Raw genomic sequence first — 24877 nt, forward strand, 5'->3', positions numbered from 1 at the left:
GCTGCCCATTGCATTAGACAGAAGACACTATCAGGAGTTATACTGGTTTTTTAAGATAGTTTTTTTGCCCTTATTGTTTTTCTTTCCTCCTCCTCCTCTTCTTCCTCCTCCTTTTCCTCCTCTTCCTCCTCCTCCTCTTTCCTCTTCCTCCTCCTTCTTCTCCTCTTCTTCCTTCTCCTCTTCCTCCTCCTCCTCGTCGTCCTCCTCCTCTTCCTCCTCCTTCTTCTCCTCCTCTTCCTTCTCCTCCTCTTCCTCCTCGTCTTCCTCCTCCTTCTCCTCCTCTGCCTCCTCCTCCTCTTCCTCCTCCTTCTTCTCCTCCTCTTCCTCCTCCTTCTTCTCCTTTTCCTCCTCCTCCTTCTCTTCCTCCTCCTTTTCCTCCTCCTCTTCCTCCTCCTCCTCTTCCTCCTCCTTCTTCTCCTCCTCTGCCTCCTCCTCCTTTCTTCTTCTTCTTCCTTCTGCTTCGCTTCAAGAAATGGTCTGACTCTTTCACGCAGGCTAGCCGGAGTGCAGTGGCATGATCACAGCTCACTGCAGCTGTGATCTTCCTGCTTTAACCTCGAAAGTAGCTGGGACTATAGGCACACATCACCATGCCCCAATGAATTGTTAATTTCTTGTAGACACAGGGTCTCAGTACATTGCCCAGGCTTGTCCTGAACTCCTGGGCTCAAACAATTCTCCCACCTTGGCCTCCCAAAGCTCTGAGTCCAGGCTTGTCCTGAACTCCTGGGCTCAAGCAATTCTCCTGCCTTGGCCTTCCGAAGCTCCCTCTTTAGTTCCCAGAGTCTCTACTATCTGTTGACCTTGAAAGAGCTGCAAATGAATGTTATCTCTGCTGGCTGGAGCTCGGTATTGGTTCATGCCCCTATGTCTCCACGGACCAGGCTCCCTCCTGGAAACACCTCTGCCAACAAACAGCTTGTTGCTTTGTCTTGTGTCTGTAAGCCCCCTCCCCTGCTGGTCCCCACTCACGCTGCATATGAATTAGCAAATCAATGAAGTCAAAAAATTGTAAGTTTGTACGTCCAGCAAATGGACAATGACATAATTCTGCCTCAGTTTCCCGTTTATCGTCGTAAGCCTATAAAAAGGGAGAGAAACTGCAGCTCGGGGAGCTCGGTGAATGAGGCCATTGCCCCTCTGCAGCTCCCAGCCAAATAAAAAGCCACTTCCTTCCTCAGTTCGGTGTTTGAGAGGTTTGTTCCCCACTGCTCCTGCTTCAAAACAAGCACAAATCAAACTTAACATCTGTGCTGCCCACTTCTCCTCACTTGTCCTCCAAGGCCCTGAAAAGTCGGCCCGCCCATCTCTCCAGCCACAGAAAACTTTAGCAACTTGCTTAAGGTGGCTCAGTAGGACATGGGAGAAGCTGGAATTGGAGTACGGGTCTGGCTGACTCCTGAACCTGTGCTCTCTGGACTTCAGAGCCCCTGGATCGCTAATGTGAGCATGGACAGGGCAGGGCTTGCGTGCCTACAAGTGTTTGCAGCAAGTGACCTCATCCTTGTAGAGGAGATGACCAGGGGACAGGATGAGGCCCCGATGGCATCGGCTGCAGGGGCCACGCTTCCCCTTCTTCTAACCTTCCAGGCACTCTCTATCACCTTCTGCGCAAAGTCTCAACGTCTGAGTGTGGCCAATAATGTCCTTCAGAAAGTCTTCCTCTCTACTGTCTCTGCAGGGGTTTGCACGTGTTTTCTCCCTCCCTCCCTCCCTTCTTTCTTTCTTTCTCACTTTCTTTTTCTTTCTCTTTCTTTTGGTAGAGTCTCATTCTGTTGCCCAGGCTGGAGTGTAGTGGTGCAATCTCAGCTCACTGCAACCTCCGCCTCCCGGGTTTCAAGCAATTCTCCTGCCTTGGCCTCCTGAGCAGCTGGGATTACAGGTCCATGCCACCACGCCTGACTAATTTTTGTGTTGGTAGTAGAGACGGGGTTTCACCATGTTGGCCAGGCTGGTCTCAAACTCCTGACCTCAGGTGATCCGCCTGCCTTGGCCTTCCATGTGCTGGGATTACAGGTGCAAACCATGCTTTCTTAAAGGACCTGAAAGCAAACATTTTCACCTTAGCTGGCCACCTACAGTCTCTGTTGCAACTTACACAACGATTCTGCTCTGCCCTTGCCCATGAAAGCAGCCCAAGGCCGTATGTAACTGGAATGAACATGGCAGTGCTCCACAAACGTGTATTTACAAGAAAACAAGCATTGGCCGGATTCGGCTCAGAGCCTAGAGTTTGCTGATTCTCTTAGGGTAGATGGGAATTGGACAGGTAAGTAGGCATGGGAGTATTATGAGGATATTGCTAATAATAATTATAAATAATTATCATCAAACAAAAGAACTCTTAGCCATGCCCTGGGGAGTAGGGAGAGCCCACCTGATCTCTAATTACACAACACACCCAGATGAGATCCAGCTGCATTTCCTGAGTTCTGTGTTTTCTCTCTGAAAATCTCAAAGTGGCATTTGTACTAGATGAAATTTAATTTGAACCACAGAGAGATCTATGCTTATACAACTAACTGCCTGGTTTAATCCACAGTTAATTGAAGTCATTGGAGAATCGTTGGAAAGTGGATTTTGTTCTCCTCCAATCTGGGGCCCAGACCCTATTCTTCTTGTTGTAATCAAGTCCTGTGGTTCTATTGCTTCGGAGAGCATCTGTCAGTAGCTGAATGGGTATTTAATTCCATTTGCCATTTGGGGTAATTTTCCTGAGTGCTGAGATCAGCCATTCGATCACCAAGGGTACTTGTCTTTAATTAAAGGTCTCAGTAAAAATAGTTTAGCCTGCCATCCAGAAAACCTCTTTGCTTTTCTTTATTGAAAGTATCCCAAATATGAATAGAAATTTTTGTTTTTTTCCTTGCCTTTAATACTTGCTTCGAAATAGTACTCTGCTTGCTTCCTTTTCTTTTCTTTCTTCCTTTTCTTTCCTTCTTTCCTTCCTTCCTTCACTCCTTCTTTCCCTCCCTCCCTCCTTCCTTCCTTCCTTCCTTCTTTCCCTCCCTCCCTCCCTCCTTCCTTCTTTCTTTTTCTTTCTTTCTTTCGAGATGGAGTCTCACCCTGTCACCGAGGCTGGAGTGCAGTAGCATGATATCGGCTCACTGTGCAACCTCCGCCTCCCAGGTTCAAGCAATTCTCCTGCCTCAGCCTCCTGAGTCGCTGGGACTACAGGCGTACACCACCACACCCAGCTAATTTTTTTTGTAGAGACAGGGTTTTACTGTGTTAGCCAGGATGGTCTCGATCTCCTGACCTTGTAATGCTCCCACGTCAGCTTCCCAGTGCTGGGATTACAGGCATGAGCCCCCATGCCCGGTAATAGTCTGCTTTCTAGAACAGATTTTGGAATGGGATAGACCCATGTTTAAATTCAAATTTAGTTATTTGCCTATTTTTTGGGTGACTTGAGGACAATTCATTTTAACCTCTTAAGGTTTTAGGTTCCCTGCCTACAAAATGGGAATGCTGATACCTAAGTCCTTCTCCCCTGCTCCACCTCCCTGCCTCCATAATAAAGATAATCACAGACGTTTATATAACGCGTCTATGTGCCAGGCACCTTGCAGAAATATTACAGTTATCATATCATTTTGTTCAATTACCACACAACACTATGAGGTTGACATTACTATTCTCTCCATTTTACAGAGGAGGAAACTGAGGCACAGAAAGGCAAAGGACCCCGTTAAAGTCACATGGTGCACGAATGTCAAAGCCAGGACCTGAAGAGGCTATGACATGGGAGAGCACTTGGAGGAGATGAGAGGGAATCGTCGAGGGACGGACCTCACCGTTGCTGGCGCTCACTCCATTACTTGCCGAATACATTGGGAGAAACAGGCCCCTTCTCTTGACCCTGCTCTCCTCTGCACGGTGAGTTTTGGCTCCTCGGTCAATCAATATTTCTCTGTTTTGTTCACTTCCATGTGACTGACATGGTGAGACTGGGCCTGGCATGCCTCATGCTTGGGAGGTGTCCCCTAAACCTTGGAAGTCCCTACAGGGTCAGAGGAGGACTCAGACAGAAGGGAAATAGGACATAGGCTGTTCTAGATTTTACGGGAAAAGCAAAGGTGTTCTTGAGGGTCCCATGGCATGTCCGACAGGATGTGTCCAGCTGCAGGTTACAATGTAATAAACTAACGGTGACCTAAGCAAACCCTGGAGGTGGGTTACTCCAGGGTTGGCTTGGTGGCTTCACTGTGTCAGCGAGGACCAAGGCTCTTTCTGCCCCTCTGGCCCACTCTGCTGAATCTGTTGACTTTTCATCCTTAGGTTTGTGCCTTGGTCACAAAATGGCTGCCACAGCTCCACACATCCCATCCTTACACAACCTCATTCAAGGCAGAAAATAGGAGAAGGTTTTGTCCCTATTGCTACCTGTATCAGGGAGTGAAAAGCTTCCAAGGAACAGAAACCTCACCATAGCTCCTCTTAACTGGGCAATGAATCCTAAACCAATCAAACCAAGCTTATGGGAGTAAAATTACCATGCTGGGGACCATCTAGGGTCATCCTTTTGGGTTGGGGAAGGGGCTTGCCTTCCCTGTACACGATAGGCGCTGCGCAAAATCACGGCCCTGTAATCTAAGCAAGAAGAGGAGAAGCCCGATGTTGGGTGGGTAGGAACCACGTCTGCCACCAAGAGGGCCATCGTGGTAAGCAGGTTAGAAGCAGATCAGTCAATTTCCTCCTCTTGCATTGACCCAAAATAAGATGCCCTGACTCCCTGGATTAGAGATACTCCACCCAGGGAGAGAGACTGAAGTCCCAACTCATAGCTGCGTCCTCCAGGCTGCATATGCTTCAGCTGACTGTGCCTCAGTTTCTCACCTATAAAACTGGGATGGATATAGTACCTGCCTCATAGAGTTTCTGCAAGGATTAAATAAGTTAACCCACTTATAGTGCTTAGAGCTGTGCTTAGCAGGGGATGCATATGATATAACTATTGTCTGCTATGTTTATTGGGACCAGGTTGGTACCTAAGATAACTGACCGTCTCCATTCAACTGGGATGGGCAGACCTCCCAGGACATGACACTTTCAGTGTTAAGAACAGAACTGGCTAGACGTGGTGGCTCACGCCTGTAATCCCAGCACTTTGGGAGGCTGAGGTGGACAGATCACCAGAAGTCAGGAGTTTGAGACCAGCCTGACCAACATAGAGAAATCTTATCTCTACTAAAAATACAAAAAAATAGCCAGGCGCAGTGGTGCATGCCTGTAACCCCAGCTACTCGAGAGGCTGAGGCAGGAGAATCGCTTGAACCTGGGAGACGGAGGTTGCAGTGAGCTGAGATCGCGCTATTGCACTCTAGCCTGGACAACAAGAGTGAAACTCCATCTCAGATTAAAAAAAAAAGACCAGAACCACCTGGGGCCAACCCAAGATGCGCTAGTTATTCCATGGGAAACACACGTGAGCGAAGTGGGCATGGGGGTTGAGGCAAATTGGGGAGCCTGTGCCCTGGTCATTTGGTTCCATCTGGTTGTTGCCATATTGGCCCAGCGTGTTCAGATCTGATTTTCCAGGAGAAGGCTGACAGCTGGATTTTTATGTTAAATCTCTGATTTTTTTTTTTGAGACGGAGTTTCGCTCTTGTTACCCAGGCTGGAGTGCAATGGCGCGATCTTGGCTCACCGCAACCTCCGCCTCCTGGGTTCAGGCAATTCTCCTGCCTCAGCCTCCTGAGTAGCTGTGATTACAGGCATGCGCCACCATGCCCAGCTAATTTTTTGTATTTTTAGTAGAGACGGGGTATCACCATGTTGACCAGGATGGTCTCGATCTCTTGACCTCGTGATCCACCCGCCTCGGCCTCCCAAAGTGCTGGGATTACGGGCGTGAGAAATCTCTGAATTTTTACAGATTTTTAATGTTAAAAAACAAAACAGCAAAACACTGCGTGGTCCAAACAAAACACCTTTGCCGACCGGTGTAGGCCCTCGGGCTGCCAGTTTACAACTTTTTCCTCACTCTTCTCTGCCCCTGTCCCTCCCCTAACGGATGGGATGCTTCTTGGTTTGGATACAAACATATTTCCTGGCTTCCCAGAGCGGCTCCCTAACTCAATCTTACTTGTTTCTGCAGGAAGAACAGGGCGGAAATTAAAGGAGAAAATGGTTCTGTAGGTTTGGTGGCTACAAAAAGATTTCCCCGATAAGCACTGCCCCCAATCACTCATTTGTGAAAGCTGCATGATGTGAAATTAAACTCGGGCAGGGGTGCTGTGGGTGATTATGTCTCGGTGGCTTGGGGAAATGAAAGTCATTCATTTCAGGCAACTGTGACAGGCAGGACCACTGACTTCCTATCACCTCCGGGCTGCCTTCCCACGGCGATGGCCTGTGCAGGCCTTATGTTTTTGCCTCAAATTTGTAATGAACCAGTCAGTGGTCTTCACGTCAGGCAACATAGGAAGGTTTTAGAAGTAGGAGTATTTGCCCCACTATTGGTGAGTATTAGATATCTCATTAGGAAGGTTCAAGAGCCCACAGAGGCCAGGCACAGTGGCTCACGCCTGTAATCCCGGCACTTTGGGAAGCTGAGGTGGGCAGATCACTTGAGGCTAGGAGTTCAAGACCAGCCTGGACAACATAGCGAGACCCCATCTCTACTAAAAATACAAAAAGTAGCCGGGCATGATGGTGGGCACCTGTAGTCCCAGCTCCTTGAGGGGCTGAGGCAGGAGAATCTCTTGAACTGGGGAGGTGGAGGTTGCAGTAGAGCTGAGATCACACCCCTACACTCCAGCCTGGTGACAGAGTAAGACTCTGTCTCAAAAAACAAAACAAAACAAAACAAACACACAAACAAAAAACCAGAGCCCGTCGAAAACGTCTTATGAATGCTTAAATACACCTGGCTCCTTTTACAAACTTCTTCCCACTTCTCTTGAGTCCCATGTGAAAATTCTCACTGCCCCCTTCTCCCTTCTCACCGTCTTTTTCAGACTGTCACACATGTCTCTTTCAGTCTCAAGAGGTGCTAGAAAAAATGCTGGATTCCTCAAAGCAGTGTTTATGTTGGAAACGCACATCACTAGGAAATGGCTGGTCCTGACCCCGAGGAACATATCTCTGGTGGAGGTCAGGCAGGCTGGTACCCGTCTGCTCCCGATTGACCCTCATTCTTTCCTGGTTGGGTGGTAGGAACGAAATGGGCAGGCCCCTTGGTCTGAGTTTCTGGCTTCCTAGGTTCCCTGGGGTCACATCTTTTGTTCTCATCATGATCTGTCTGTTTCCAGCAAAGGAGAACTGCTTACGGGCACTGATCAAGGGTCAACTGAACATAGAATTTTAAAACATGACAATAATAACATTTAAGTTAGGAGATGGTCAATGGAGTTAAAGTGTTCTAAGGACCTTTTGCTTCCTGACAAGTGGTGAAAGTACACACACACACACACGCAAATATATATATATATATATATATCTGATGAGTATTAGATATCTCATTAGGAAGGTTCAAATATATATATATTTTTAAAATATATATATGCATGTGTGTGTGTGCGTGCATGTGTGTGTATATATATAAATATGTGTTTGTGTAGATGGCTACTTAGGGAGTAAGAATGAAATAAATGTGTGTCTATATACATATGTGTGTGTGTATATGTGTGTGTGTGTATGTGTATATTATTTTTTGAGATGGGGTCTTGCTCTGTTGCGTAGGCTGGAGTGCAGTGGCACACACATGGCTCACTGCAGCCTCAACCTCTTGGGCTCAAGAAGTGGTTCTCCCATCTCAGCCTCCTAAGTAGCTGGGACCACAGGTGCCATGCCACCATGCCCAGCAAATTAAAAAATTTTTGTAGAGACGGGGGTCTCACCATGTTGCCCAGGCTAGATTTATTTTTTCTAATACATGAGGGATGTATATGTTGTAATCTCTAGGTAAATCATAAGAGAGTAGTGAAAGAACATAATAATTGAGAGTTATATGATAATACATACTGAATTTTTTTTCTGTGGGCCTGCAGAAGTGAACTATACTGAATATTTTCAAAAAGAAAATAATGAAGAGGGGAAAAGGGAGCCTATACTAGATGATGCAAAAGAAAGATAAAAAGATGATAATGCACTTAAAATCAAATGAATTACCTATTTTAATTAAGAGATGATGATTATTAGACTGGATCGAAAAACAAAGCCAACAATATGCTGCTTACAAGGGACCATCACAAACAGGAGGATAGATTGAAAATAAATGGATATTAAAAGGTAGATTAAAAGAAAACTGAAATAGCTTTGCTAATATCAAAGTATACTTTCAGGCAAAAATACTACTAGAGATAAAGAGAGATATTTCATAATGATTAAAAAAGTATAATTCATAAGGAATATATGGCAATTTAAAATTCATTTGTATCAAATAATGTAATCTCAAAGTCGATAAAACTAAAAAGAAAATAGATAAGCCCACAATCACATTAAGGGAGTCTAATATGATCTGATCAGATAAAAAGGTAAGGATTGACAGTATTTGATCGACATGATTAATAAGTTGGCCTAATTGACATACATATAACATTGCACCCAACAACCTCAGAATACACATTATTTTCTAGAGCTATGGAACATTTAACAAAGCAGACCATATGTTGGGCCATAAGGCAAGTCTCAACAAATTTCAAAGAACTGAAATCACACAGAATATGTTCTCTGGCTACAGTAGATTTAAGCTAGAAATTAATCCAAAGATAACTAGAAAATTTCCCATATGTTTGGAAAATAAACCCTACACTTTTAAATAACTGATGAGTCAAAGAAGAAATTACAATGGAAATTGGAAAATATTTTCAACCAAATGATAATGAAAAGATTACATATAAAAACTTGCAGGAATTTTTACTTTGGTCAAGGTGGAGTACAGGGACTGGATTTACCCTTCTGCTTTAAACCACTCAAAAATAGAAAAGAAAAATTGAAACAACATATACAATCACATATAATTGTGATTATATGATTAATTAAATTTCTGTAACAGAAAAAAGTGCTCAAAAATGAGAACTCAGTGGATGGGTTTGATAGCAATTTAGAGGCAGCTGAAGAGAAAATTCTTGCCCTGTATATAGGGGCATAAGGTTGTTTTTGGTAGGTGATAGAGTTCTTCTGTATCTTCATCATGGGGGTAGTTACACAACTGTATACATTTGTCAAAACTTGGAGTGGAGCTGAACACTACAAAAGTATGATTATCATTTTACGTAGATTATACCTAAAATTAAAAATGGGGAAAGTCTTATTGGAGGTATTTAAAGCTGTACTTGGAAATGTATAGCTTCAAATACCCATATTAAGAAAATAATAAAAAGTAGAAATCAGATCTAAGCATCTGTTTCTATAAATTTGGAAAAGTTCAGCAAATTAAACACAAAGAGAATAAAAAGAAGGAAATAATAAGGATAGGAGCAGCAAACAATGAATTTGAAAACAAATATACTAAGGAAAGGTTTGCAAAGCCCAAAGCTTATTGAAAAGACTGATAACATTTTTATTAATGTTTGATCCTTAGCAAGTGATCAGGAAAAACAGAGAAGACCTAAGATGATCAGGATCAGGAATTTAAAAAGGGCATCATTATAGGTCAAATGAACATTAAAAATATAATAAGAGGATATTATGAACAACTTTATGACAGTAAGTTTAGATAAAATGAACAAATGCCTTTAAAAAAACCATCATAAATCAGATACAAGAAAAAAGTAAAAATATAGAGTTCTTCATCTATTAGGAAAATTGAATCTAATTTACAACCATTTAACAAAGAAAACTTCAAGCAGGTCTAGATGGCTTCTCTGGCAAAAAGTTTTTAAACATCTATTGAAGAAATAATACAAATACAAAAATCCTTCCAGAGGATAATAAAGACTCCTTTTGAACTCATTTTAGGAAGCTATTATAACCCAATAACAAAATCTGACAGGAACATTATAAGAAAGGAAAATTTTAGACCAATCTCTCTTTTAAGTATAGGTACAAATGTTCTAAACATATTGGCATACAAAATCTGTACAAAGAGTAATATGTTAATTTGTGTAAGCAATTAAGAAAAAAAGTGATGTGTCATGACCAATTGGATATATTTTAGAAATGCAAAGATAGTTTAACATTTAAAATTCATCAGTGCAATTTCCCATATTAATATAATAAATACATAAAGGTATTGGATTATCTTAATGTAAACAGAAAAAGCTTTTGAAAAATTCCAACATTCATTCTTATAAAAATTCTTAGCAAACTAGGAGTAGAAGGGAACTTTCTTAATCTGATAGGGTGTATCTGTGAAAACCTCAGTAACATGTTGAAAGGATGGGTGAGTGCTATCCTGATTGGGACATAATGTTGTACTGAAGGTCTTAGTGCAATAAAACAAGACAAAAAATTTATAAAGGTTAGAAATGAAGAAATACAATTACCAACAGATGACATATTTGAGTAATTAGAACAGCTGGAAGAATCTGCTGATAAATTATTGGAATAATAAGTTAATTTTATCAAAGTCCCTAGATACAAGTTTAACATACAAAAATTGACCCCATTTCTATATAACAAAGGGAATCAATTATAGAATGAGGTTTTAAAAGCAAAACTATTTACAGTAGCATCAAACATCAAATACCTAGGAATTAATCCAATGAAAGATATGTAAGAGTCTCTGCAGAAAACTCTAAAATATTAGGGAGAGAAAGGTTAAAAGACATAAGTGGAGAGAGATGGTATAGTCATGAATTGGAAGGTTCAATATTGGAAAGGCATCAGTTCTCACCAAATCTACAGGTACAGTGCAGTCCTCACAATCTTAACAGGTTTCTTTTGTGTGTGTGGAAATTGATAAGCTGATTCTTAAATTTAGGTTCTAGAAACAGACACATAAGTATAAAGTAACATGATTTATGACAAAGGTGTCCTTTCTGAGTAGTGGGGAAAGAGTGGTCTTTTCAATAGATACAGCTGGGTCAATCAGCTATCCAGAAGAAAAAGTAGTGAAACTTGACTCCTACCTGAGAATAATCAGTTCCAGGTGGATTTTTTTTGTTTTTTTTTGTTTTTTTTGAGATGGAGTTTTGCTCTTTTGCCAGGCTGGAGTACAGTGGCGTGATCTTGGCTCACTGCAACCTCCGCCTCCTGGGTTCAAGCGATTTTCCTGCCTCAGCCTCCCAAGTAGCTGGGACTACAGGCACATGCCATCACACCCAGCTAATTTTTGTATGTTTAGTAGCGACAGGGTTTCACCATGTTGGCCAGGATGGTCTTGATCTCTTGACTTTGGGATCTGCCCACTTTGGCCTCGCAAAGTGCTGGGATTACAGGTGTGAGCCACCATGCCTGGCCTCAGGTGGATTTTAAATCTAAATATGAAAGGTAAAACAATAAGCCCCCGGAAGATAGGAGAATATCTTTATGACTTTGGGGTAGGGAAAGATTTCTTAAGTAAGGCACAAATAGCATTTACCATAAATGAAAGACCTATACATTGGATTACATTAAAATTAAGAACTTTTGTTCATCAAAGGCACATTAAGAAAATGACAGAATGGGTGAGGTGTTTGCAATACAAATTACTGAAAAAAGGTCATATTCACAATATATCATGAATTTTTACAAAGCAATAAGAAAAGGAATAGGAAAAAATTAAAACAAACTTCACAAAAGAAGACATTCAATAAACTAATGCTCAGCCTCATTGTTTCAGGGAAATGCAAATGAAATTTGCAATGAGATACTACTACAGATCCACCAGAATGACCACAGTTAAAAGGACCAACAATACTAAGGGTGCAGAACAGCTGGAACTCTCACCCACTGCAGTTGGGAGTCTAAACAACCGCTTTTGAAAACTGTTTGGCTGAAGTATCTGCTCAAGATGAACATATACATATTTTCTGGTCCAATGTTTCATTTGCCAATACATATTCAACAGAACTGTGTATATCTGCACACCAAAGACATAAATATCCTCAAACTAGAATGTATCCAAATGTCCATCAACAGTATAATGGATTAAAAATTGTAGTATATTCTTCCCACAGTGAAATATCATGCACCCAAAAAAGGAACAACTTATAATTGCTACAAGATAAATAAATCACAGAAACAATGTTAAGTAAACAAAGCCAGATGTGAAAGAGTCCCATTGTATGAATATGTTAATATAAAATATAAATCTATAAATTTGAAGTTATTAATAGAAAGTTTTAAAACAGGCAAAACAATTGTTGTCTTAGGAGTCAATAATGTGATTACCTTTGGAGACGGGGTGGGAAAGAATGATTGGCAGCAGGTCTTTGGGGATCTTTTGATGTTCTAGTTTTTACCTGGGTTGTGGTTGCACAGGTGAGCTTGCTTTGTGATAATTCAGTGAGCCGTACGCTTAGGATTTCCACACTTTCTATATGTGCATTATGCATCAACAAAAAGTTTAGTAGTGTCAACTAGAAGTAATAAATATTTGGAAAAGTAATTTCCTTTGGCAAACATTTAGTGGACGGCTCTGATGTGCCAAGCACCGTGCTGAGGAAACAGTGAACACGTTGGTCAAGGACCTGTCCCATAAGGTGGTTACCCCATATATGTGTGTGTGTTCTACAGCAAATCAAGAATTATAATTTACTGTTGACTGGGAGAGAGCAGGGTGCTATGGAAGCCTGCGGGAAGGACACCTAACGTTTCTGCAGGCAGTGGTTTCTCTAATGGGAACTGAAGGAGGACTAAGTGTTGAGCAGGTATTGACCTGCAGTAGCTGAAAAAGAAATAGGAAAAAAAAGAAGTGTTACGCAGGTAAAGGAAGTGAGGGAACCGTGTTGCAGGCAGAGGGCAGAGGGAATAGCATATGCAAAGGCTCCACAGAGGTAAGAGAGCATACGTCACTCAAAGAGCCCAAAGAAGTTCATTGTGAAAGAGTAATAGAAACGTAGAAGACTTAGGTAGTGGCTAAATCACGTAGGTTTCTCTAAACAATGCCAAGGAAGCTGGGAGGCTGGAGGTTTTTTTTCTGAGGGCAATAGGGAGGAATTGAAGGATATTGATGAGTGAAGGGAGTGGATAGTAGGGTCAGATTTGATCCTTGAAGAGATATTGATGGCTTCTGGATGGTCAAGGATGGAGGAACAGAGAATGGTTAGATGGATGCTCAGAGGAGACACAGGGATGGTGACAGAGAAAGGAATGGGTGAGAAAAAGATGGAGTTTGAGAAAGGTTTAGGAAGAAGAACAGACAGGACCAGGTACTGGGTTGGCTTGAGAGGTGGTGGGTGTGGGTCTGACTGTCAATACTTGGGCAGTAGCAAGTCATTTCCAACAGGATTTGCTGGAGGTGAGCAGGTGACAGAGGTGACCCAGCCGAGAAAGACCCTCAAGCCTCATCTTGCATTCACCGCACGGCAGCTTCGTCTGCTGCTCCGTTGCAGTCCTGCTGCTTCTGGCTAATCTACATCCAACCTTCTGTTCAGAACCAAGCCTCAGGGAGGCTTCTGGGGGAAAGCAAAGCCTGGCACTAAAGAAGCATCCTGACAAAATAATTACAGTGTCAGCAAGATGGCCGTGAGTTGCAAATAAAATTTAAATAATCCCAGTGCTGCATCTAACCTAGGGGGCTAATTCAAATACTCTGTGCTGCAACTGGGGATCTTTGAATCACCTTCTGACCTGGACTCCCCAGTTCCAGAAGCTAGGAATTGAGAGTTAAGTGGTCTGGGTAATTTGGGGCTACCAGGAGACCCATGATCTGATATTGGCAGCATGTCAGCACAGTCCCGTGAACCTCCTGATGGCAGTGTCTGTGATGACCATCTGTTGTTTTGACCAACCTAGCTCACATTCCTTCTTCTGCAAACAGCATCTTGATTTTTTTGGTAGTGGAGGGAGCCTCCCCTTCCTCACTCGTAGTCCACTTGTCTCGGATGGATCTGACGCCACCCTCTGCCTCCACCACACTGCAGATGGTAGGTGGGGGTGGGGTCCTGCAGAAAGAGGGGTCTTCCCATGAAGTTCCTGCGAGGATCGGATTGGTCCCATCTGGACTATGTGCCCAGCCATGCCCCAGTTTCTGTGGCTGGGAGATGAGGCACTCTGATTGGTGATTGGATGGACGGAGGCCATATGCCACCTTTCTGATGGAGAGGGTGGGTTGAATCACTCACAGTTGCATGAGGGCAATAGGGCAGCTATGGAAGGATTTTTTTTTTTTTTCAGAAATGGGGTCCTCTCAGCAATGACGGGGGGAAGGAGGGTGGATGACCTCTGTCCATGCCTCAGCTCACATCCCTAGCTTCCTTCCCCCCAAATTCCAATGTTTTTGTCTTCCCAGCTGCTGTCTCCTTCTTTTGACAACAAAATATGAATTTCCCCATCTCTTCTCTGGTGCAGCTTGGAGAGACCATTACTCCAGGCTTCCTGCCCTCTCCTGTCGAGAGCTGGGCCTGGGACTGAGGCTTGTCTGGGTCTTTGGCTCAAGGATTAAAAATGGCGGGTGCTGCCTCGTGGCAGGGTGAAGCCTGGCAGACTTTCCACCCACGCTGCCCAAGCCCACGGGGTTGCTCTGGTTCCTGCTCTTTCCCAAACCCAGCTTTTAGCTTTCCTTTCATCTTTTGGGCCAGCCCATATTCCTTTTCTTAAAAAAAAACTCTTAACACTTTAATCTTTTTGTGCAAAATTGTTGTAAAACTCACGACATTTACACTAACCATTGTAAAGCATTTACTATATTTGCAATGTTGTGTAACCAGCATCTCTATCTCCTTCCGAAACATTATCATCACCCCAAAAGGAAACCCCCTCCTCGTGAAACAATCGCTTCCTCTTCCGGTCTCTCCCCAGCCCCTGGCAACCTCAAAACTGCTTTCTGTCTCTATGGATGTACCTATTCTGGATATTACATGTAAATGGAATCACACAATACATGAATTTTTGTGTCTGGCTTCTTTTAGTTAACAAATGGTGTTTGAGGTCATTTGCATGGTAGCCTGTGTCAATGCTTCATTCCTTTATAAGGCTGGATCATATTCCCTTGTGTGGACAGACCATATTTTCCGTAACCGTTCATCAGCTGATGACATTTGGGCTGTTTCCATCTTTTGGCTGCTGTGAATAGTGCTGCTAGGCTCACGTTCTCTCAGTACATTTCTTCCTTTTCACTTAGGTTTTCCAGAATTGGCTTTGGTTCATAGCTATTGAGAAATCCTTATTGATGGAATGCCAAAATGGCTTTATTTTCAGGGTTCCAGAACACAGTCCGAGGAAGGTGAAAGAGTAAACAATATCTCCAATGAATTAGGACCAGCAGGGAACGGTGTCAGTTCCAGGAGGACTTTTGTGAATGACCATTGAAAGCTGTGGCTGATGCCTCAGCTCCGGGCCCTCTGAGAGGTGCCATTTGCTGAGAATGCTTTGGAGAAAGGAAGCCAACGAGGCACGCCTCAAAGGATGGCAGCTGGGATCGTTTGAAGTTTTTCTCTCTCCAGGTTGGAATGGAGAAGAGCTAGGAAAGGGAGCCTTTGGGGACTCAATGATTGCAGCCCTTCCCCCAGCTGGTCCAACAGTAAAGAGACAGATAAATTGAGAGCACAGAAGCTTTTAGTGCTGATTATAACCTGGGTGACAAGTGACGAGATGCAGGCAGGTCTGGGTAAGATAAAAAGATCATGGCAGCTGACAGCTAGTGACGCTTCCTGCATACCCTGCTCTCCCTGTGCTGAACCCTCTGCAGGCATCGTCTGGTTTAACCCTCGCAGCAGCCTATGGGGAAGGCACTAGCGCTAGCCTCACACTGCAGAGAGGAAGGGGGTGCATGGAGTGGCTTAGGCACTCGTCCCAGATCACAGCAGGAAGTGGCAGAGTGGTGCTCTTAAAACAGCGAAGAGGAGGCTGTAAAAGGCAGCTCAGCATCTGGCTACACGTGTATCTGTGTCCTGTCTCACAGATGCCATGAATTCTCTTCCAGGGAATCCTGGCATTTCCTCTCCAGGGGAGAAGTGGGGCTCACTGAGTGGCAAACTTGGGGGTTCTGTTCCATGAGGTTCCTGGAAGGTTTGCATTGGTCCTGTCTGTGCCATGTACCTGTTCATGCCCCAGTCTCTGTGGCTGGGAGATGGGGCACTCTGACTGGTGATTGGATGGACTGGGGACATAGGCCACCTCTCTGACAGAGAGGATAGGTAAAGTCACCCACAATTGCATGACCTCAGAAATGGGTTCCTCTCAGCAATGACAGGGGAAAGGATGGTGGATGACCTCTGTCCCAGCCTCAGCTCACATCTCCAGCTCCTCAAAGAGCAATGGTTTGGAGTCACTTACTAGCTGGGTGAATTAGGCAAATGACTTAGACTTTCTGAGCCTGTTTTTCTCGTCTGTATAAAGGAAACAGCAGCAGGCTGTCTCTCATGGGATCATAGTGAGGATTAAATGAGTTAATGTTTGTAGAAGTCCTTCACAAACTGTGACAGCCCCATGGATTTGCTTTATCTTCTACCTAGTACACCTCCCCATCTCCCTTGTTATTAAGGTGTGTCTGTGGCCCGGTCACCCCAGGGCAGGAGTGGTTGGCTCCTTGCAAAATAAGCGTTCATCTAATAAGTATGTTGGATGCTGATGGGTTAAGAGCACCCCCTGGGACTAAGAATAGCTAATAGTGGTCATCTGTGATATGTTTCAAGCACTGAGTCAATGGCTTGCCATACAGTCATGTGACCCCCCCATGCGATCCCCTCCTGGTAGGGTTTGGTATTATCCTTATCCGTATTGATAAGGACACTGAGGCTCAGAGAGGGAAGAAATGTGCATAAGGACCCTCAGCTAATAAGGTGCAGAGTTGGAACTTGAACCCAGGTCTTTCAGATTCAACCTGTAGCCTTCCCAACTGTGCAGTAGCCCTCCGTGCTGCTGAAGTCAGCCTTCCCACATAGCAGAGAGCACGTGGGAAAGCAGCTTCTGGCCAGCATTCGACAGGGGCATGTCTTGATTCATTAGAGCAATCCAAATGGGTAATTTCTGCCTTTCCTACCCACGGGTTGCTCCAATATCTTGCAGAGAGGATGGGGTGGGAGTGGGGAAAGATGAAGAGACACAGGGCAGCCCTTGGGGATGGTGGCCTAAGTGTACAGCACCAGTGCTAATCATCAGCAACTCAGTGAGTGCTTATTCAACACACATTCATTCGTTCATTCATTCAATCATTCATTCATTCATATGTGGGAGTCAGTGTTTTGTTTTTAGGGTCTATAGGGACCTATTGGGGAAATGAAGGGACGCTAAGCTGCGTTCCTCACTGCGGTGGGCACCTGGCATTGTAAATCCCTCTTTGCTACCTCTCTGATAACAGCACAGGTGCTCTTTTGGAGGATGGACCCACTCCGGTTCAGGCGGTTCAGGTGGTTGAATGAGAACCACATCCCTTGATCAAGGTTAGCAGTTCCGGGGTGGGTCAGCCTGTGTGGAAGGCAGCAGAGCTTGAAGATGCAATATCCAGAAGGGATCTCTTAACCTACTGGATCCAGTTAGATGTGTCCCCAGAGTTTTTACTTAGGAGAGGCAATAAGCCCCTGTAAATAATCAACCTCATTTGAATAGTTTCTACCATATGCACACTTGGCCACAAGCAGTTTATGATCTCATTGAAAACAACAAGAAGGAATAGCCTTCTACTCGACTGTTATCCTTGCATGTGCGCATAGGTCTATGCTTCTGTTTATGTTTAAGAGATTGTCCTGTACCCACAGAGACCTGGATTTCAGTTCTAGCATTGACTCTAAGTCATAGCACGAACACGGGCCAACACCACTTTCTCTCTGGGCCTCAGTCTTCCCATCTGTGAAATGAATGCCCTGGGCTGGGCCCCTGCTCCCTAAAGTCAAGTCCCTTTCACTCTTTCTTTTTTTTTTTTTTTTTTGAGATGGGTTTCGCTCTTGTCGCCCAGGCTGGAGTGCAGTGGTGCGACCTTGGCTCACTGCAATGTCTGCCTCCTGGGTTCAAGCGATTCTCCTGCCTCAGCCTCCTGAGTAGCTGGGATTGCGGGTGCCCACCACCACACCTCCTAATTTTTTGTATTTTTAGTAGAGAGGGGTTTTACCATGTTGGCCAGGCTGGTCTCGAACGCCTGACCTCAGGTGATCTGCCTGCCTCGGCCTCCCAAAGTGAGCCACTGCGTCTGGCCCCTTTCACTCTTTTATACTGGGAATTTAACATTAGTATCTGTGGAATGGCTAGAGACAAAATAATGAGAAATCAAGGAAACACTGATGTGTCCTCTGCTAGCCTCAGCCTTCCGCTTGTTGATGCAGAAAGGAGAAGGGCCTAGGACTCGACTGGAAAGAGGAGCAGGGATTTGTGTATGGGAGGCTGTGGGAGGCTGCAGCAGCCTGGGCATGGGTTCTGCTGCCTCCTGCAGATGCGTAAAGCATTGATAAGGATGATGCCTGCAAAGCACCCTTCACAGATGGCTGTGGGCTGCACCCAGAACGCGGGGAAGGAGATGAGAAAAGCAAGAGCGGTTGGCATCAGATCAGCCCCAGATAGTGGCATGGGGATTGAAGCTTTTAACACAGACCTTGAATGCCTGTGACCCGCAGGAGCAGTGGTCAGCGTTCTAAACTAAAGAGATGCAAAAACATCCAGCTCAGGCTCCTCTGCCTCTGAGACTCCAGGCATGTCTGGGGCGGGGGTGACAACCAGCTTACGGAGACAACTGGCTTTTTTGCCTGAATTGCCGGTGGAACACATCCTCCTGAGCTGAGATAACCATTTGCACTGTTGATTGACTGGTTTTTGAAGGTGAAAAGCATATTTGTTAGGGTGTGTTTGGCTACAAAAATCCCTGAGTAACAGCAGCTAAAAGGATAAGAATATTCACTCCTTTCTTAGCAAGATGTCTGGGCAGAAGTACAAGATACTGCACGTCAGAACAGTATCATCAGGGAATTAGGTCCTTTCCCAGACTCCTCTCTGGGTTGACCTTCTGTCCTTGAATTTGTCATCTCCAGCCCTAAGATGGTTGCTGCGGCTTCAGGCGTGTGTCTCTGATCCTCTCTGCATCCTAGGGAGGAGGCAGGGCATAGGCGAGAGGCTCTCTTTGTAAGCCTAAGCCTTTTGATCTGAAAGATTTACTTTCCGGTAGCCTTTGAGGAGACGTGATTGTACAACTCATCGGCCAGAGTGGAGGGACACATCCCACCTCAGGCTGTAAAGGAGCCTGGGATAAGTGCATGGAGGCAAAAGAGAAAGGGGCTGACTGGGTGGCTGATGGTTGACCAGGGCAGAACAGGGATGGACAGAAGTCCCTGGAGGGCCTCCCGCATGCTTGTCCACTGGGGGCTGAGTCTGAGGTTGGGTGACAGATTGTCTGGTCCCCGATTCTTCTCTTGGTTTGACCACTTGCTCACCACGTACCCACAAAGTACAAGACAGAGGTTCCAGTTTATGGAGCAGAGGCTGGAATTGAATCCCAGTGCGAATGAATCAATTTGCAGATGCTATCTCCAAACCTAAATATTTGATACCTATTAAGCCTGTCTAACCAAAGCATCTCCCCAGGTGTGAGTCACCAAACTTGACCTGTCCTCCACGCTTGGATCTAATCAGGCTAGTCAACACTGCTGTCAACAAACTTCACAATCTCCGTGGCTTAACAAAGACGTTTCCTTTTCATTCACACAAAGGCAGCTGTGGATCTAGCACCTCTCTGTGGAAGCTCCCTGCGGGTGGGTGGCTCAGATCTCCAGGGGCTTCCATCCTATAGCTACATATGGCTCCAGGGTCCCTGTAGAGAGGAAGAGACCCACAGGCTCATGCACTGGCTCTTAAATGCTTCAGCCCGGAAGGGACACAGCTCCCTCCTGCTCACAGCCCATTGGCCAGAAGTAGTTACATGGCCCCACCTAACTCCACAGGACCAGCAATCAAGGAGGAGTGAATGGATGGACGAGGAGTGGGAACTGTGGCTCCATACCTGCCTCGTGTGGCTCCCCACTGCCCTCAAGGTCAAGTCCTTACCCTGACCTCTCAGGCTTCCCCACTCCCCACTGCACAGCCCACGCTTCAGGGACACAGAGGCACTTTAGTACTCACGGCGGGCTTTCCACAAGCTTTGCCCTTTGCCTTCACACATGCTGTCTCTTTGTCCCTTCCCCTTCTCCTGGCTGATTTCTGCTCATTCTTCATGTCATGGTTATTTATGTGTCAACTTGACTGGGCTAAGGGAAGCCCAGATTGCCGGTTAAACATTATTTCTAGGTATGTCTGTGAGGGGGTTTCCGGAAGAGCTGAGCATTGGAATCCGTAGACTGAGAAAAGGAGACCGTCCTCCCCAGTGTAGGTGTGCATCCTCCCGTCTGCTGAGAGTCCTAACAGAACAAAAAGGTGGAAGAAGCATGAATCCTCTCCCTCCGTCGGAGGTGGGACCTCCATCTTCTCCCGCTGTCCGACACTGGTGCTCCCGGTCCTCGGGCCTCCAGACTCAGGCTGGGAGCTGCACCCCAAACTATGAACTTGAACTGAATACGCCGTTGGCTTTCCTGGATCTCCAGCTTGTGGAGGGCATACCATGGGACTTCTTGGCCTTCGTAGTCACCTAAGCCAATTCTCATAATGAATCTCCTCTTATAAATCTCTCTATATCCTGTTGGTTCCATTTCTTTGGTGAACCCCAATGAAAACACTTCATGGCTCATCTTGGGTTCTGTGTTTTCATATCCATTCAGGGTTTGGTTACCTTCAGTGGGCTCCCCACGCCCCCTGCATGTACACCATTGGCGCCTCCTCACCTGGTATTGTCTCTGTCCGTTTCCTTGGCTCTCCTGCACTAGCCTACAAGCTATGCCTTGGCACTGGTACCTGTGTATCCCCAGCATCCAGGGCAGTGTCTTGCACATAGTAGGTGCGCAATGACCATCATTAAAAAAAAAAAGCAGCAAAGAAATGTTTATTTCAGTTGGTTTGAATCCTTATCTCGGAAAATAAGGAATGAAGAGAGGTAAATAAATTTCATTAGAGATCCTTCTGTTAAAAAAAAACAAAAACAAACATAGCTTCCTGATGACACATGGCTGTTTCCTGGGGACAGAGAAGAAAGCTGTGTTCCTGCCTGTCCTTTAGAGTGACACAGGCTGGGGCTCCAATACCAGCTCTGTCACCAGGAAGGCACAGGACCCTGAGAGAGTCATTTCCTCATTTCAAACCTCACTGATCAGATGGGGATGATAACAGTATCTGCTCAGAAGTCTTATTGAAGAGGGCACGTGCGGGCCTCACCACCCTGCAGGTAGACTGCGAGCTCTCAGTGGGCAACAGCGATTGGTGTGATGGTTTATTGTTTAGAGTGATCAAGCCATATCAGTATTGGGGCTTATGGAATACTTTAACGAATGCAGCGTGTGCTGGCATGTAGAGATGGTAGTGCTTTCTGATTCCACAGCCAGCTGGTGGGGGGCCCTCAGTTCCTTCTCCTCTGCAGTAACCCTCTCTTTATTTCACAAGTTTGTTCTCAAGGTCCTGTTAAGTAACTACAAAATCTCTTTTCTTTACTCGAGCACACTGCCAAGCACTTCCTGAACGCTTGATGCAGAGGCCGTAAGTGTAGCGCAGGCTCTGGGTTGCCAGCACTGGACTCCCAGCTGTGCCACTGGCTGTATGGCTGGATTTCTGTGCCTCAGTTTCTTCATCTGTAAAATGGGAATACCAACAGTACTTATGCCTCGTGGGGTGGTTGTGGAAATTGTGTTAAATAGATCAAACATTGAGAAAGTCCTTGGAACTTCATAAGCACTCAATAAATGTTGGTTGATATGGTTCTTGCTATTATCAGATGCTAATGACAGGCATGGAGGATTGAGTGGTTCCTCCCTCCATGGAGCCCACGGGGAGCAGAGGAGAAGGAGAGGTAAACAAGCAATCACAGCCCGGGTAGAAAGTTCTACATGCAGGGGATGAAGAGGGAGCTGGCACAAGTGTGGGCCCAGGAGCCAGACTGACTTGGCTCGGAATTCTCGCCTCACCGTTACTAGCTATAAAAAGGGGCCTGGCACTAGGAATTACCCACCTCTACCAATGTCGGGAGGATGAGCTGAACGCCAGAGTGCTTAGAGCAATACCACTCTGCGTGGCCAGAAGCGTTAGGCATTCTTTTCACTGCCAATCCCCCAGGTGGAAGACCTGTGAAAGCTGAGAAATGAGGATGAGTTGGGGGAAGGCCCAGGGGTGGGGTGTGCTGGAGGCAGGTGATGGTGGAGAGAGAAAGAAGCTCTGTGTGGCCCCCGCAGGATGCGAAAGGCAGCAGGGATACGTGCCGAGGCTGCAGGTGGCTGGGGCCGTCTTCTCCTGAGTTCTTTCAGCAGAGGTTTACGGAGTCCCTTCTACATCTAGGCGTCTGGGGACAGTAGTGTGCAGGACTCGGCTGAGGGGCTTAGCTCAGGGTAAATGGGGAGCCAAGACAGGATATTATGCAGGAAAAAGAAAGAAAAAAAATGCCTTTGAGAAACAAAAGGAGGGCCAGGCATGATCACGCCTATAATTCCTGCACTTTTGGAAGCCAAGGTGGGAGGATTGCTTGAGACCAGGAGTTTGAGACAAGCCTGGGAAACATAGTGAGCCCCCCATCTCTACAAATAATAATAATAATAATTAGCTGTGTGGTGGTGCATGCCTGTACTCCCAGCTACTCTGGAGGCTGAGGTGGGAGGATCACGAGCCAGGAGGCTGCAGTGAGCTGTGATCACACCATTGCGCTCCAGCCTGGGCGATAGAGTAAGACACATCTTAAAAAATAAAAATTAAAATAAAAAAGATGAGGAGGCTGAATCAGAGAGGGTCAGATCCCAGCACAGATGTGAAGGGTGGCATCCTTGCCTGGTCCCAGCAAAGCCAACACTGCAGCCCTCAGCCCTTTCCTCCCTCACTCTCAGACATCGAGGGCCCATTGGAAGGGTCGCCATGTAAGATACAGGACACCCAGTTGGTTTTGAACTTCAAATAAACAACAAATAATTTTTTAGTATGAGAATGTCCCAAATATTGCACAAGACATACTTATATAAAACACCTGCTAACCCTGGCCACCCTACCCCCATGGGGTCACATCCGGAGCTGACGGGCAGCATTTGGTGGCATGCCAGGTACTTCAAAATGTTCACCTGAGCTCAGCCCACAGCTGGATGAGGACAAGGCTAACACCAGAGACGTTTTCTTCTGTGCATGATGAGTCAGAGAGAAGATAGAGGAGCTCTGCCAGCCTCCTCAGGCCCCCGGGTTTACTTTTTTCCTCTTCCAGCTGACCAGGTCTTTCTTCCCTGCCTGGGAGGACTTAAGCCAGGCAGCTTCCATGAGTCATTTCAGATGTTGAAGCGGACTGATGTTCAGATGTTGAGCAGAGAAGACGCAGCTCTTTGTGCCCTAGGGGCTCAAGGATGCCAGCTGCATGCAAGATTCTTCAACTGTCTTGTGAGGGCAGTCTTTGCAGAGCGCCCCCTCCATGGGCAGGAAGAGCAAACACTACCGTCGCTTGGGTCTGTATTTCATGGCAGGCCTTTGGGAGTCAAGTATCTTTTGGTTTGAGTCTCAGTTCTGCCACCTACCATGTGCATGACCCTGGGCACGCTGCTTCTCCCTCCTGAGTTCAGTGGTCAATTTCATGGGCATGTGGGGAGTTGAAATGAGCAGATGTGGATAAAACGCTTAGCTCCATAGTGGCTGGCACCTGGTCAGGCACCCAGAAAAACTACTGCGACACAACCCACGACGTATCATCTCCATGTTACCAACAAGAAACCAGGCTCCCAGGGGCAAAGTCCAAGGGTGGGCATCCAGCAACTGGCCGAGCCAGACCTTGCCTCTGGCCCCTGTGCTGAGATTCACCTTCCTGAAACTTCACATCAGATCAGGAAATGCCAGCCCAGAAGGGTTGAGCCCATGGACTTCTTGGAAAAGCTGAAACTTATTTGATTACAAGACTAATGCATATTCATTGAAGATAATTTAGAAAATGCAATTCTGCCAAAAGAAAAAAATAAAACTCACCAGCACTCTCACCATCCAGAGATAGTCACGGCTGACGTGCCGCGGTGTATATTTTAAGGCCTTGAGGGAAATTTTAAAAACCTAAAACTGAGATTCCCTGCATGCCTTTCATCACAGCCTCGGGCTTCGGCAGGCTGTCTCAGCTTCGGCACGGCTGGCGTTCTGAGCCGGATGGTTCTCTGTCGTGGGGATGTCCTGTGCGTTGTTGGATGTTCAGCGGCATCCCTGACCTCCACCCACCAGATGCCGGTGGCATCCCCCATAAGACAACCAAAAATGTCTCTAGATATTGCAAAGGGCCAAGTACAAAATTGGTGCAGGTGGACCATCGGTGGGTTTGGGGGTAAAGGCTCTGAAATCAGCCAGGCCTGGCTTTTAATCCCAGCTTAGGCATAGACTCAGGAAAGTTAGCTCATGACCGGGAGCCTCTCCGTCTCCATCTATGAAATCAGGGCAATACCTTTCCATCTGGCAGCATTGGTGTGAAGGTTAGAGGAGATTCGGTGTTTGGGACGTGGAAAGCGTTCACTATGAGAAAGCTGCTATTGATTATGGCACCTTCATAGCCCGTGGCTTCTCTGATGAGGACTGACTTCACAAAAGACTCAAACAAATCAGTAGTGGGAACTCACCTGCCTTTGGAAGGCCCTTCATTCCTGAGTGAGATGTGCAGCTTGTCTCAGAAGGGCAGTAAGAGTTAAGATTGAGAAGGTGGCTATAGAGCCAGCCCCCCTGCTTTTGTGTCTCATCTCTGTCCCCCACTGCACGTGTAAGTGACCTTGGACAGATGACTTAACACTTCTGTGCCTCAGTTTCCTCATTTGTGACATGAAGGCAATGGCAGTACCCACCTCTTGGGGTT

This window comes from Aotus nancymaae, unplaced genomic scaffold, assembly GCF_030222135.1.
Source record: "Aotus nancymaae isolate 86718 unplaced genomic scaffold, 86718_ANA_hifiasm-v0.15.2.pri h1tg000029l, whole genome shotgun sequence".
NCBI lineage: Eukaryota > Metazoa > Chordata > Mammalia > Primates > Aotidae > Aotus > Aotus nancymaae.